Source organism: Haemaphysalis longicornis, unplaced genomic scaffold (genome assembly GCF_048455015.1).
Source record: "Haemaphysalis longicornis isolate Haplotype H1 unplaced genomic scaffold, Haemaphysalis longicornis Haplotype H1 scaffold_7, whole genome shotgun sequence".
Classification (NCBI taxonomy): domain Eukaryota; kingdom Metazoa; phylum Arthropoda; class Arachnida; order Ixodida; family Ixodidae; genus Haemaphysalis; species Haemaphysalis longicornis.
Genome location: NW_027526422.1, coordinates 130,750,765 through 130,762,844, shown reverse-complemented (window position 1 = coordinate 130,762,844; position 12,080 = coordinate 130,750,765).

Here is a 12,080-nt window from a genome sequence, read left to right as displayed (position 1 = left end):
TGGTCTCAACTGAGGCTTATAAGGCAGGCCTCGTGTGCTCTCCCACGAAATCAGAGCTTCTCATTCTCCCTCCCAAAAAGACAGCCTCTGCAACCTCTAAGTTCGAAATTCTGGTACAAGGTCACCCCGTTCCTCAGGTACCAAAACTCAAGGTGTTAGGCCTCATTATTCAGCAGAATCGAACCAATTCGGAACTCATAAGGCAATTAAGTGCCCAAGTAGACCAGCTGATAGCTCTCATCAGAAGGGTGTCCAATCGAAATCGAGGTCTGGGCGAGAAAGACAGACTCAGCCTCGTACAGGCATTTTTCATTAGTAGGCTCGTCTATACCTTGCCCTACATTCGCGCTAGCAAAACGGAGCTAACTAAAATCAACTGCCTCATTCGGAAAGCATATAGGGCGGCTCTGCAGCTACCTCAGCATGCTTCCACTGCCCGGCTTAATAATCTTGGGGTCTACAATACTGCTGAGGAGCTCATCGAGGCGCACCTCTCCTCACAGCGGGAACGCCTAGAGCGCTCACTACCAGGTCGAGAAATACTTAAGGCGCAGAATATCCCTGTCTCAGACCTGGTGCAGGAGGAATGTTCCATCCCGACAGATGTCCGAGAGCATCTTATCGTTCGGCCTCTGCCCAGGCATATGCATCCGGTTTACAACGCACCACGACGACTCTCAAGGGCTCGAGCCCTCGCCCGACAGCTACCCATCCGGCCCGATATCGTCTATGCAGATGCCGCAGAACAGGCACCGAAATGCCTACGCGGTGGCAGTTATCAACCACCCGCACTCCCCCCCAGTTAATGCAATCACCATCCGCACTGATTCACCAGCTAAGGCGGAAGAAATGGCAATCGCTCTGGCTCTTACTTGTCGGCCACAACCTAGAATCATAATCTCAGATTCGAAACTGGCCATTCTAAATTTTGCACGAGGCAATATCTCCTCGGATGCGCTCCAAATTCTCCAACAAAATCCACCCACTATCTCTGTGGAACTCGTCTGGGCCCCTGCCCATGCAGGGCTACAGGGGAATGAGGCGGCACACATGGCGGCCCGAGAGCTTACACACCGGGCCGGCATGAGCCCCTTTCCCCACCACGGCGCCAGGTCCACCAGAGACAAGAGAGAGAGAAACAACATCTTTATTTGGCCTGCGAAAAGGGTTACCTACTACCGCCGGCCTCCTGGGGGGGAGGCAGCGGGTTCGGCCGCTGGCGCTCGATGGCCGCTAGCGCGAGCTGAACGACCTCTCGCTGTAGATTATAGTCCGTGCTGGTTACCGCACTTTGCAGGCGCGGTGGTAGCGGATCCGCGGTTGAGTCCGTTACTTTTAACGATATTACAGAGCACTACCGTCTCTCCCGTCGTATCTACCCACCATCCCATACATCCCTTCCACAACATAAAGTGCGAACATGGAGACTCCTTCAAACGGGAGCCTTCCCAACGAGATCCCTTCTCCACCACATTCGCCCGTCAGAATTCCCCTCTCCCGAATGTCCCCTTTGTGGTGCGTATGCATCACTCACCCATTGCATGTGGGAATGCCCTCAAGACCCTTTCCCCCCAATCACCAGCAGCGAGCAGTGGGAGGAGGCGCTGGGCAGCTCCGACCTGGCCACCCAGGAGCTTTTGGTTGAACGAGCTGCTTTAGTCGCCACCAGCCTGGTGGCCACCCCGTCTCCTTAACCCATCTGTTCATAATAAAGTTTCTCTCTCTCTCTCTCTCTCTCTCTCTCTCTCTCTCTCTCTCTCTCTCTCTCTCTCTCTCTCTCTCTCTCTCTCCCAAATGGACCTCAGGAGCATGCCGTGTGGGCCTCTCTAATGGTGCAAGCTGCATGGTTGCATGTGCCGGGTGGTGCGATGTGTTGTATATGAAGCGTATTTGTGTTTATTTTACTTCGCGTGTACTTTCGTAAAGTATGTTTTATGTTCTCTTGATTATATGGGAATAGTGTAGAGTGGTGCTTTTCTTTGTCCGACGGTTATGGAGGGCTGCAGTTTGATAGATGGAATGGTATTGTAACAGAATGTGTAGATTTATTTTTTTTTCTCGTCATGTTACACGGACAGCAAGTGTCCGGTAGCTTTCTTTATGGGGCAGGAGTTAGGTTGATGCATGTTATTGATGTATGTTACCTTGTTGTGGTGCAAGTTTTGCGAGTAGGGGTCAGCGTACGTACGTCCTTCCTGTATCCCGAGCCGCTTTGCAACGCGACGGCAGAGGGCATTGTTCGTCTCCCACCACTTTCACTCGGACGGGGGCTGCTTGAGAGGAAAATTGCCCAGGAGTTGTGCCCGGCGCCTTAAGCCGGCGGCGGCGGCGGCGATGCTTTGCTGGTTCCCCCGCTGTTGTTGTTGTCGGCTGAGGACGGTGCCGGGGCGCGGAGTGGCGAGACACGCCTAGTGCTTCCGTCGTTAGCGGGACGGGACGTCGCCGTGTTGATCTATGCTCGACGCCGTTTGACAGCGGACGCGGAGCGCGTTTGTGACGACTAATCTGAGGAGCCGGCCTTGTCTAGTAGTCCTTAGCGCTCAGTAAGCCAGGCGCGGGCGGTGGCGGCGCCTGGCTTACTGAGCGCTAGTGGCCTTCAGTGGCCGCCAGGGCGTAGACTCTTCCCCTCCCGTGAGAACGTTTCCTCGACCTAAAGGGGCAGTAGGGTGAGGAGGTGACGGGATCCAGGCAGGACCAATGGGGAGGAGGAATAGTCGGGGCGAATGGAGAGTACCTGTGTTCTTGGCTGTGATTGAGCAGCAGATGAATTTGTGATTTGTGTATGCTGTGTTTCATGTTCATCGGGGAAAATTCGGGAGACGGCGGTGGGACGACGCGAGGGACGGTTGTGTTGGTGCACGCCGGGGTGAACGCCGTCGTCTCACGCATTGTTTACATCCCTGACTCTCCGCACATTAAAGTCTACCGCCACTGGAATAGGCTTTGTTGTCTTCGACTGCACCACCGGTTCTCCGATCATCAAGGGGGCGCCAATTCAAGAACAACGGAATTACCACCAACCCGTCTATCTACATTTAACTGGGGGGATCACGGACGCATTGACCTGAAAAGAGGGTTCTCTTTCAAAGGAGTAGTGACACGAAATTTCAAAGCTGAGATAACTACGTAATATGCTTCCTTTTCATCAGGAGATATCTCCGAGCAAGTGTCAACAGTAGCCGTTCAGTATAACATACTTTAAATAAAATCCATTTTAATCTTTGCCAGCACAAGAAAGCCCAGAGCGGACCGACATGACATCATCTGCTGCTTGCCCCAAACTGCCGACGTTTGGGCTCTCGTGACGTAGCCGACGCGCCGGCCGTGGTTGCCACGTGCTCTACACCCTGTGCACACGTCATGGTTTTGAGTTTGACGTCATGCTGCCCGGGCGCGCGGGGATGGTGAAGACCTCAGCCGGTCTGGGCGAGCGCGTGCTCTCGCTCGCGCGCGCGTCCTGACCCCAGCGGTGCGACAAGAATGGTGACGTCAGGGGCTACCTCCTGCCATGGAGGCCACTGGGCGCTCGTTTTGTCGAAAGCGAAGCTGACACTAATAAACGACGCCGTAAAAGATTGTTTACGCTTCTATCGACCGTCTAATGTGCCATTCTATGATTAGTGGGCTGATAGGCGCCCATAGGAGCGAAAAAAAAAACGTAACACGTAAAGGTCGTGTCAGTACTCCTTTAAGCTACATGTGCTACTCACATAGGAGTACTCACTCATGAGTGCACTCACCCCCCCCCCCCTCACCACTCACGAGTGAGTGGTTAGTTAGCGTCTCCATCGTTTCGGCCTGGTGAGCGCGAGTGGGTGCGAGCGCCCCTCGCGTCGAGCCCTACTCACCATTCGCGAGTGCGAGTTCTACACGCGGTGAGCTTCACTCACTACTCGCAAGTGCGTGTTTTATTAGCGGTGAGTGCCACTCACCACTTGCAAGTGCGAGTTCTACTCGCGGCGAGCCACGCTCAGCACTCGCGAGTGCGAGCGCCACTCGCGGCGAGCCCCGTTCGCCACTCGTGAGTGCTAGTTCCACTCGCGGTAAGTCCCACTCACCACTCGCGAGTGCGACTCACTCACCACTCATGAGTGGGGAGTGCACTCACGCTTCTTGCGCGATGTGCGGGGTTACCTTGGTGAGCGTCACACGCTGTTGGCATAGGGAGGCGAACCACGTTTATTCCGCATTATAATGTTTGCGTATCCTTTCGTGCAGATTCACAAGAATGATACGTTATATCTCACTTCTCATTCACCTTACCGAATTGTAGAGTTCGAACCGTTACTGCTGCGAGCAGTTTGTAGAATATATATTTCATGTCTTCAGATCGCGAAAAGTGAAATACGCGCTGTTCGCGCTGCTATGTTGTTATCGGCGATCATTTACCATTACGCTTGTGAATTTGCCTGCCCAACTAAAAATTGGGACCTGGGCTCCTGCATTTTGCTTTTTTCATTCTGTCCGTTCACGGTCGCCAAGCAGCTAGTTATGAAGGCGCAGAATGGGACGCTACGAACGCGCCTTATATCGTTGACTCATTCAAATTACTGCTGACGAGTGCTCTCTCGTCAGCAGTTGCCACAAGTGCAACAACATTAACGTAACGCAAACTACCTAACGTCGTGCGCCCCCGGAAATGCTCTGCATTTGATCGTGCCCCTCGCGAGGGGGATGGACTTTTTTTCTATTTTTGGGTCAAAACGCTGTTTTCAATGCGTACTTTTTAAATGCAGAGCATTTCAGTAACTCACGATGTCACCCGCGTTGACGTCCGTAGTCGTAGTCCGCACGCTCACTGCGCATGCGCGTCGAGTCGAGGCGATAGCGAACACTCTCTCGCGAGGGGCATTGGATTGGATTCGAGCACTCTCTAGCGAGGAGCATTGGATTGGATTCGATTGGATTGGCTTGGATTGGCTTGGCTTGGCTTGTATTGGATTGGATTGGATTGGATTAAAGTGGATTGTGTTGGATTGTTATTGTATCGCAACGTGCCGCGGCTATGACGCAACAGCGTCATAGCCGCGGCAGACGCGCTGGGGCCGGCGCATGTGCAGTACTCTCTCTTCCGCGGTTTCCTCTCCTTCGGGCGCGCTGCGCATATAACCGGTGTGCTGTTCTCCGGCGAAGCAACATCCGCGCTTGGCTCAAACACCTAGAGTCCACGCCGCTTTACAAGTACGCCAACGTCGTCGACTGGGACCGGCTTACGCAGTCCCCTCAACGTATATAAGCGGCGGAGCGCGCGTTCGGAATTCAGTCAAGGGCGTCTTTGCTTGGCTTTCGCTTGACGTGACGCTTTGCTTGACTCGAGTAGATGCGACGCATTTACTCGAATTCCCCCTGTGGGAAGATGCGGGCGGCGTTTTGTTTGCTGCCGCAAAAATTGAGCAGACATATGCATGTATTCTTAATACAAAGGAGAAGGCGAATACTGCTTATGTACACATGTTTTGCCTTAAATATGCCCTAATGTTTGCTTTTCGCTGAACAATGTTTACAAGAATTACGTATATTTCCAGGTTTAGTGTTTCGGAAAATTTTTGCATGTAAAACTTTTGTTTTAGACTTATTTTGCATTTTTGCCGGGTGGCTGAATCGAGGCACAGACAGACAGACAGACAGACAGACAGACAGACAGACAGACAGACAGACAGACAGACAGACAGACAGACAGACAGACAGACATTTTGGGTGTAGAAGCCGAAGAAATACTATCATCTTTAAAACTGCCGCAGTATCCATTAATCGCGGCCACGTTCAGCTTATATAGTTCGATTGTAAGCAAGAGTAATGAGGGTCCTACGAATAACAGCATATCGACTGAGGCGTGGATCAGGGAAGCGCCACAGAATAATTTATCGCATTGCAGAAAGCTTTGCTTTAAAAGCCGTTAGCACTATCTTGAACTGAATCTTTTCGTGTCCGAAAGGCAATGAGAATTCCCACAAACGTGAAAGTGTGGAATGACCAACGTCTGCATTTTATCGAGAGAAGCATTTTACGCTTTAAGGACCACTGAAAGCTAACAAGTGCCGCTCCACTCAATCACATTACAATCTTTGTAAAAGAAACCCATAAATGTTTTTCACTATGTCATGTACTTTTATAGCAATGCATTTTCTGAAAACACGCCCCCCTCCCCCCTCCCCCCTGTGAGCATACGCAGACAACACGTGACCACAGTACAAACACAATGAGACGAAGGAACCGAAAAATTAAAAGTCTCTTTCTGAGCGCAAAAAAAGAAATTGTCATTCCGATCTCGGCGCACTCCACGCAAGCGATGGATAAGAAACGTGCGCCCGGCAATCTGCTGGCGGCGTGTTTTAGCGTTGTTTCTACACTCATTGTGCGTTCCGTTTCGGCGGAGCACAGTGGACAGCGAGCGTGTTTCGACACCCCGAAAAGCCGATTAAAAGCCGCATCCCCGCCTTGGCGCTTGTGCTTTTTTTAAAGACGATAATCTTTCTTGGGCTACTTAAACCCAGAAATTTTGGTCTCTCTGTATGTCTGTCCGTCTGTCTGTCTGTGACTAGATTCAGCCACCCGGCCAAAGCAAAACAATGCCTGCGTCTTATATAGTCAGAGCTGAAAATACCCGTCTATGTCCGGTGTAATGCTCATACTTGTCAACATTTTTGAAGAAGAACAAGACATTACGCAAATATGAGACAACAAATCAATACAGAAGTGATATTTGCAGTGTTCCTTTATAAAAAATCATACATGCTGGACTTTTGCGAAATTAAATACTTCATCAACTGCAAAAAAAGAATTCTCTCCGCCGTCGCCTGCTGCCACCCGCGCCACTACAGCTTCTGGCGCCATTTTAAGAAATCAACCGGCAACAGTTACGCAAGCTTCCGCTAGATTGGTTTCACGTTCTGCTTGCAACGCACGTGGAGTAGGGAAACGCGGTTCTATAAACGTTGAAGTAGGGCGCCTCGATGAACGCTCGTCTTCACCGTACGGCAGCGTTCGCATCGAGACACCCGGTTTGGAGCAGTGGAACGCGGGAAATTTAAAATGATTTAAGCAAACATTTGGCGTATTTACCTTGGGAGGGGCGCGACGCAAGAGGAACAACATGAGAGGTGAGCGGGAAAGCGAAGGGAAGCATTTACTTCGCAAAAGCCTATAAAGACTATCGTCTTTTGACGGCATTTGCAACGAAAGGAGCAGATACGCTGCCAATTTTTTTTTTTGCAGTTGATGAAGTATTTAATTTCGCGAAAATTAAGCATGAATGATTTCTTATAAAGGAACACTGCAAAATATCACTTCTGTATTAATTTGTTGTCTTATATTTGCGTAATGTCTTGTTCTTCTTCAACAATGTTGACCGGACTTAGAAAGGTAGATTTAGTTGTTACTATATAAGGCTATTGCGCAGGCCTTGTTTTAATTTGGCCGGTTGGCTGAATCGAGTCACAGACAGACAGACGGACAGACAGACAGACAGACCAAAATTTCTGGGTATAAGTCTTTAATAAACGCTGTGCAAGCCAGGAAGAAACAGAATAGCTCTTACAGGAATGAAAAAATCTAGTGCAACTTCTGATATGCTAAAGACGTTCGTCTAAACTTAAGCCAGGTAGCACTCTCCAGACCAACTAGACGCGAAATGCGCTGCCATATAGCGAAATATAGAGTGGTGGGGGGACGCTGTGTACAAATCCCGAGCCAAATCAAGCAATGAACGTTTTATTGATCACACAAACAAATGTCGCGTTCACTTTTCTTTTGTTTTCGAATTCAACGAACAGTGATCGGTCGGCGGACGCATTTTTAGAAATATACAGGGTATACGCAGTTCACAAGCGATGATAGGTGTCGTTGGAAGGCTGTGGTATCGGATAAGGCCCTCTAATTTCAGTTTGTGCTTTATTCCGCAGGCTCCCTGTGTCATATGACGATGTTTTGTAAAAGCTCTTAGTCGCGGACGCGGATTATACTCTAAGCCCGTCTCCGGGCTGTTCGCAGGGGAGATATGCAGAATAATAATAATAGTAATACTTTACTTTCAGCAAAAAGAGAAATTGTACAGAAGTCAGGCCTACCAAAGCCTCATAGGGCTTGAACGGCAGTGCCTGGCAGAGCGGACAAACATGTTATATAAAGAAAACTAATATAACAGAAATTTGTAGCTAACTAGCAAACAAACATAACACTGTTTACTGGGCAGTGAATGAGGTAAACATGACCACAATACTGAAAGGACTTATACAATACAATGTCTTAATGCTTTCCTTAGTTTATACTTAGTTTGAATGCTTACGGGCTCTTCTCGTCCCGTAAGTCGTCTTGTCGTATACGAGAAGACGACTTTTGGTCGTGTGCTAATCCCCGAGTATAATTCTGCATTATTTATCGTGCTTTCGTTGAACGTTCGCGAAAGGAAGACACACTATCTAGTAAATGGTGGAGATCAATATATGAGGTATCATATTGGCAACCGTAACTGGCGTGCTGTCAGGTATGAGTGCTCCGCTAGATTGTGTGAGCGCGGAAAACCTATTTACATCGTAGTGTATAGCCGTCGCATGAACATCTGAGAAATTGTAGTTACGGAGACACTGTTAGTAAATTTCGGTGCTCTGTAACTACAATTAGCTCCATGCATGCGCCCGTTCCGCGACACTGCCCTGTGAAACACACCTGGCGCTTATGCAGGCCGAATGTACCACACTAAGATCGCGTCATAAATATTTACACTCTAGTATACAAACCCTATTTGCGACCAAAGTGTTTGGTCCACATAAACATGGATTTCTAGCGCCCGGTGAACGTGCGACAAAAGCAGCGTCGAAAGTGGGGCACGGGACGGAGACTCCCGCGGCTGCTTTCGAAACTGGCCGCTAGAGAAATTTCAGGGCCGCCCCCACAGGCAGCGCTCGAGGCTTATAATGGGCAGAGCCTTCTATAGAAGGCTCTGATAATGGGCCTAGCAAAGTAGCAGGCGCCACTACCTGGAGTCTACTGTTAGAGCTAAAAGGATGTCGTCACAGAGAAATACTTCTTGAGCTGTTGCGCTTAGCAGCCGCATTGCCGCTTTGGTAGGTTACGTGTTACTTTTATTTTCAGCGTGTGCTTTTAAAAATGCTGTTTTTGCTGGCCGTAATGTGGGCGGTGTGCAGCGTGATCAAAAAACAGCGTCTGCGTCATAGTTACTCGAAACATTTATCGCGCACGTGAGCACGCGTTTTACGAGGAGCGCTGTAAAGAAACAATGTGATTTGGATTGTGAATTAGTGGTGGTAGTGAGTGAGCGTGAGTGGGTGATGGAAGTGGGGAGTGCGGGTGAGCGGAGGAAGCGAGTGGTGATTGCGAGTGAGTGCGGGTGATGACGCCGAGTGGTGAGCGCGAGCGTGAATGAGTGCGAGTGGTGGGGGCGGAATGGTGAGCGTGAGCGATTGCGAGTTGTGGGAACGAGTGGCGAGCTTGAGAGCGAGTGAGGGTGGAGTGGCGAGCGTGAGTTTCAAGGAGTGCGAGTAGTGAGAGCGGAGTGGCGGGCGTGAGGGCGAGTGAGTGAGTGCGTTAGGATAAATATATATTTTTGAATGAGTATGAGGGAGTGGCATCCAGTTTTGCCGAGCTATGCGCTCGGGCGGCTGTGTGCACAGCCTCGTTACCCTCTACTCCCCGTTGGCCATGTAGCCATGCGAGTTGTTTTATGGGGTCGGATATTTCAGGATTGACGATAGTGAGAGTTCTGCCAGCAAGGAGTGTTACCCGACCCCTGATGAAATTTCGGCAAGCTTGTTGTGAGTCAGACGTTATGAGCGTTCCGTCAAGGTAAGTGGCGGTCAGTGCTATAGCCGCCTCTTCAGCAAACTCAATCTTGCTCGTTTTCTCCGATAGTCCATCCACCTGTGTTCCCTCTTGCAGGACCGCAACCATACAGATGCCCTCCGAGGTGGGGCCCGCTGCGCCTACGTAACACACGCCTCTACGGGTACCATATTGTTTTGTTATAGCTGTTGCTCAGGTTTGGCGCCTTCCTAAGTTTCGGCTTAACGACGAGCTAACGGCGCCAGGCGTGAGGATGTCCATTTTGTCTTCTGTGGTAAAGGTTAGGGTGGTGCAGAGATCCCCAAGGGCCTGCCTGCCAGTAGATGTCATTGACAGTCGCATGATCCCGTTCGTGTGCTGAGCCCTAATGAGCTCAGTGATCGTATTTTGCATGCCGAGCGTATTGTGCATGCCGGGAGTCCAAGGGCTCTCTTAACAACTCTGCTGATAATAATGTCTAGTTTCTTAAGATGGCATGGTCGTAGCTTGAGACAGGGAACTTCATACGTTATCCGGCTGATGACCAAGGCCTGCACCAGGTGGGGCGTCTCACTTTCCTGGCGACCCCCGTGTTTGCCAGATACTCTACCAATCGTGCGGCTGATTTGTTCAGTTATGGATTTAAGTTTGTTGAGGGCAACGGCGTTATTACCTTTTTTACTAATGTGCGGGCCCAGCACGCGGCTGGTCTCCAATTCGGATCTCTGGGTGTCGTCCAAAGTAATGTGAAAATTAGGAACTTTTACTTTGTCCCGGGTAATGTGAAGCAGCTCAAATTTTGCCGGCTCACACTGGAGGCGTACTTGTGTACAGTGCGCAACACCTCTGTCCATAACACTGAGTTCAACTTGAAGTGGTTACCTCTCAAAACTGCGGACAGAAACTTTTCACAAAAAACGTTGAAGTCAAAATATATGGTCAAGACTTCAGAATGACCCAATAGCTTTCTTCAAATTCTTTTTGGCCGAGGCAAGAAAAGGCTATAAGTACGAAACCTTTGTTATAGACAAGGGTGTTGCCCTCTGTACTACGGTAGCAGCCGCCTGGAGGGCTTCCTCGATTTCTCCGGCGCTTCCGCGCATTGCCCGCAATATAATATCGCCCGCATATGTGCCATGGCGGACCTCGTATACCATTTTGTGTCTATCACGAAGTTTCATTACGGCCACTTTGAACAGAAGGGGGGAAAGCACCGCCCCTTAAGGTGTGCCACGAGTTCCGATCCGTACGGACCCGTAATTTGTGTCCTCGATTTTCATGTAAGCTTTCCTTCCCTGGAGAAAACCCTCAATCTAATGACAGGATTTGTGCCCGCAATTCGTGTATCTAGGTTGATAAAAATTTTCATCTGCTTTACGTTGTCGAATGGACCTTTCAATTCTAATATTACGATGGCCTTGTCCCCATGTTTTCGGTGAGGGGGGTTGATCAATTTCCGTTTAAGTTGGAGGAGAGCGTCTTGGGTTAACAGGTGTGCACGAAAACCAAACATAATTTCGCAGATGAGACCCTGTTCTTCGAGATACGCAGAAAGGCGCATGCAGACCATTTATTCTGGGTTTCCTAACGCATGAAGCTTGAGAAGCAGGTCGTAAATTATCCGTGTCTTTATTATCTTCATTAGGTTTGGGAATGAGTGCACGATAGATGTTTTCCTCTCGTTTGGAATTGGGGCGCCATACCAGATAGCGCTAATGAAGTCTGTAAGGTCCTGCATAGATTGTTGGCCGAGGTTTGATAGCAAAGCGATCGTGATGCGGTCGCCACCCATGGCCGTAAGTTCGCAAGCGCTGCCTTTGTTTTCTCAAAAGTGTAAAGAGCATCAAGAGCCTCATTTGCCGTTCCTTTGTATGTAGGAGAGGCCGCGTCTTGATCAATGGCATTGCAAAAATATCTGTTTTCTAGCGCTTGCGCTAATTCTTGGTTAGTACCTTGAAAAGAATGAAAAAAAAAACGCCTTAGGCGTCGTGCATTTTCACCTTGTGCCGGGCTAGGCTCCATGAGATATCGTAGTGACCACCAGGTTTTCCGGAAGCTGAGACCTCCACTGAGTGAATTGCACCTATCGATTCAATTATTTTGGGCAAGCGCCATGGCGTATTCTTCGGCTTGCTGTGTGAGTCCTTAGCTTAAGTTTTCGGTTTAGTTTTTACCGACTCCAGCGTTTTATGAGCGACCGACGGGCTTTCAAAATTTGCATGAGATGTGTATCGATGGCCAGTGTGTCTGCATAGTGGTTGTATGTTTATCTCTACTTTCTACGAGAGCAGCAGCCCACCCCT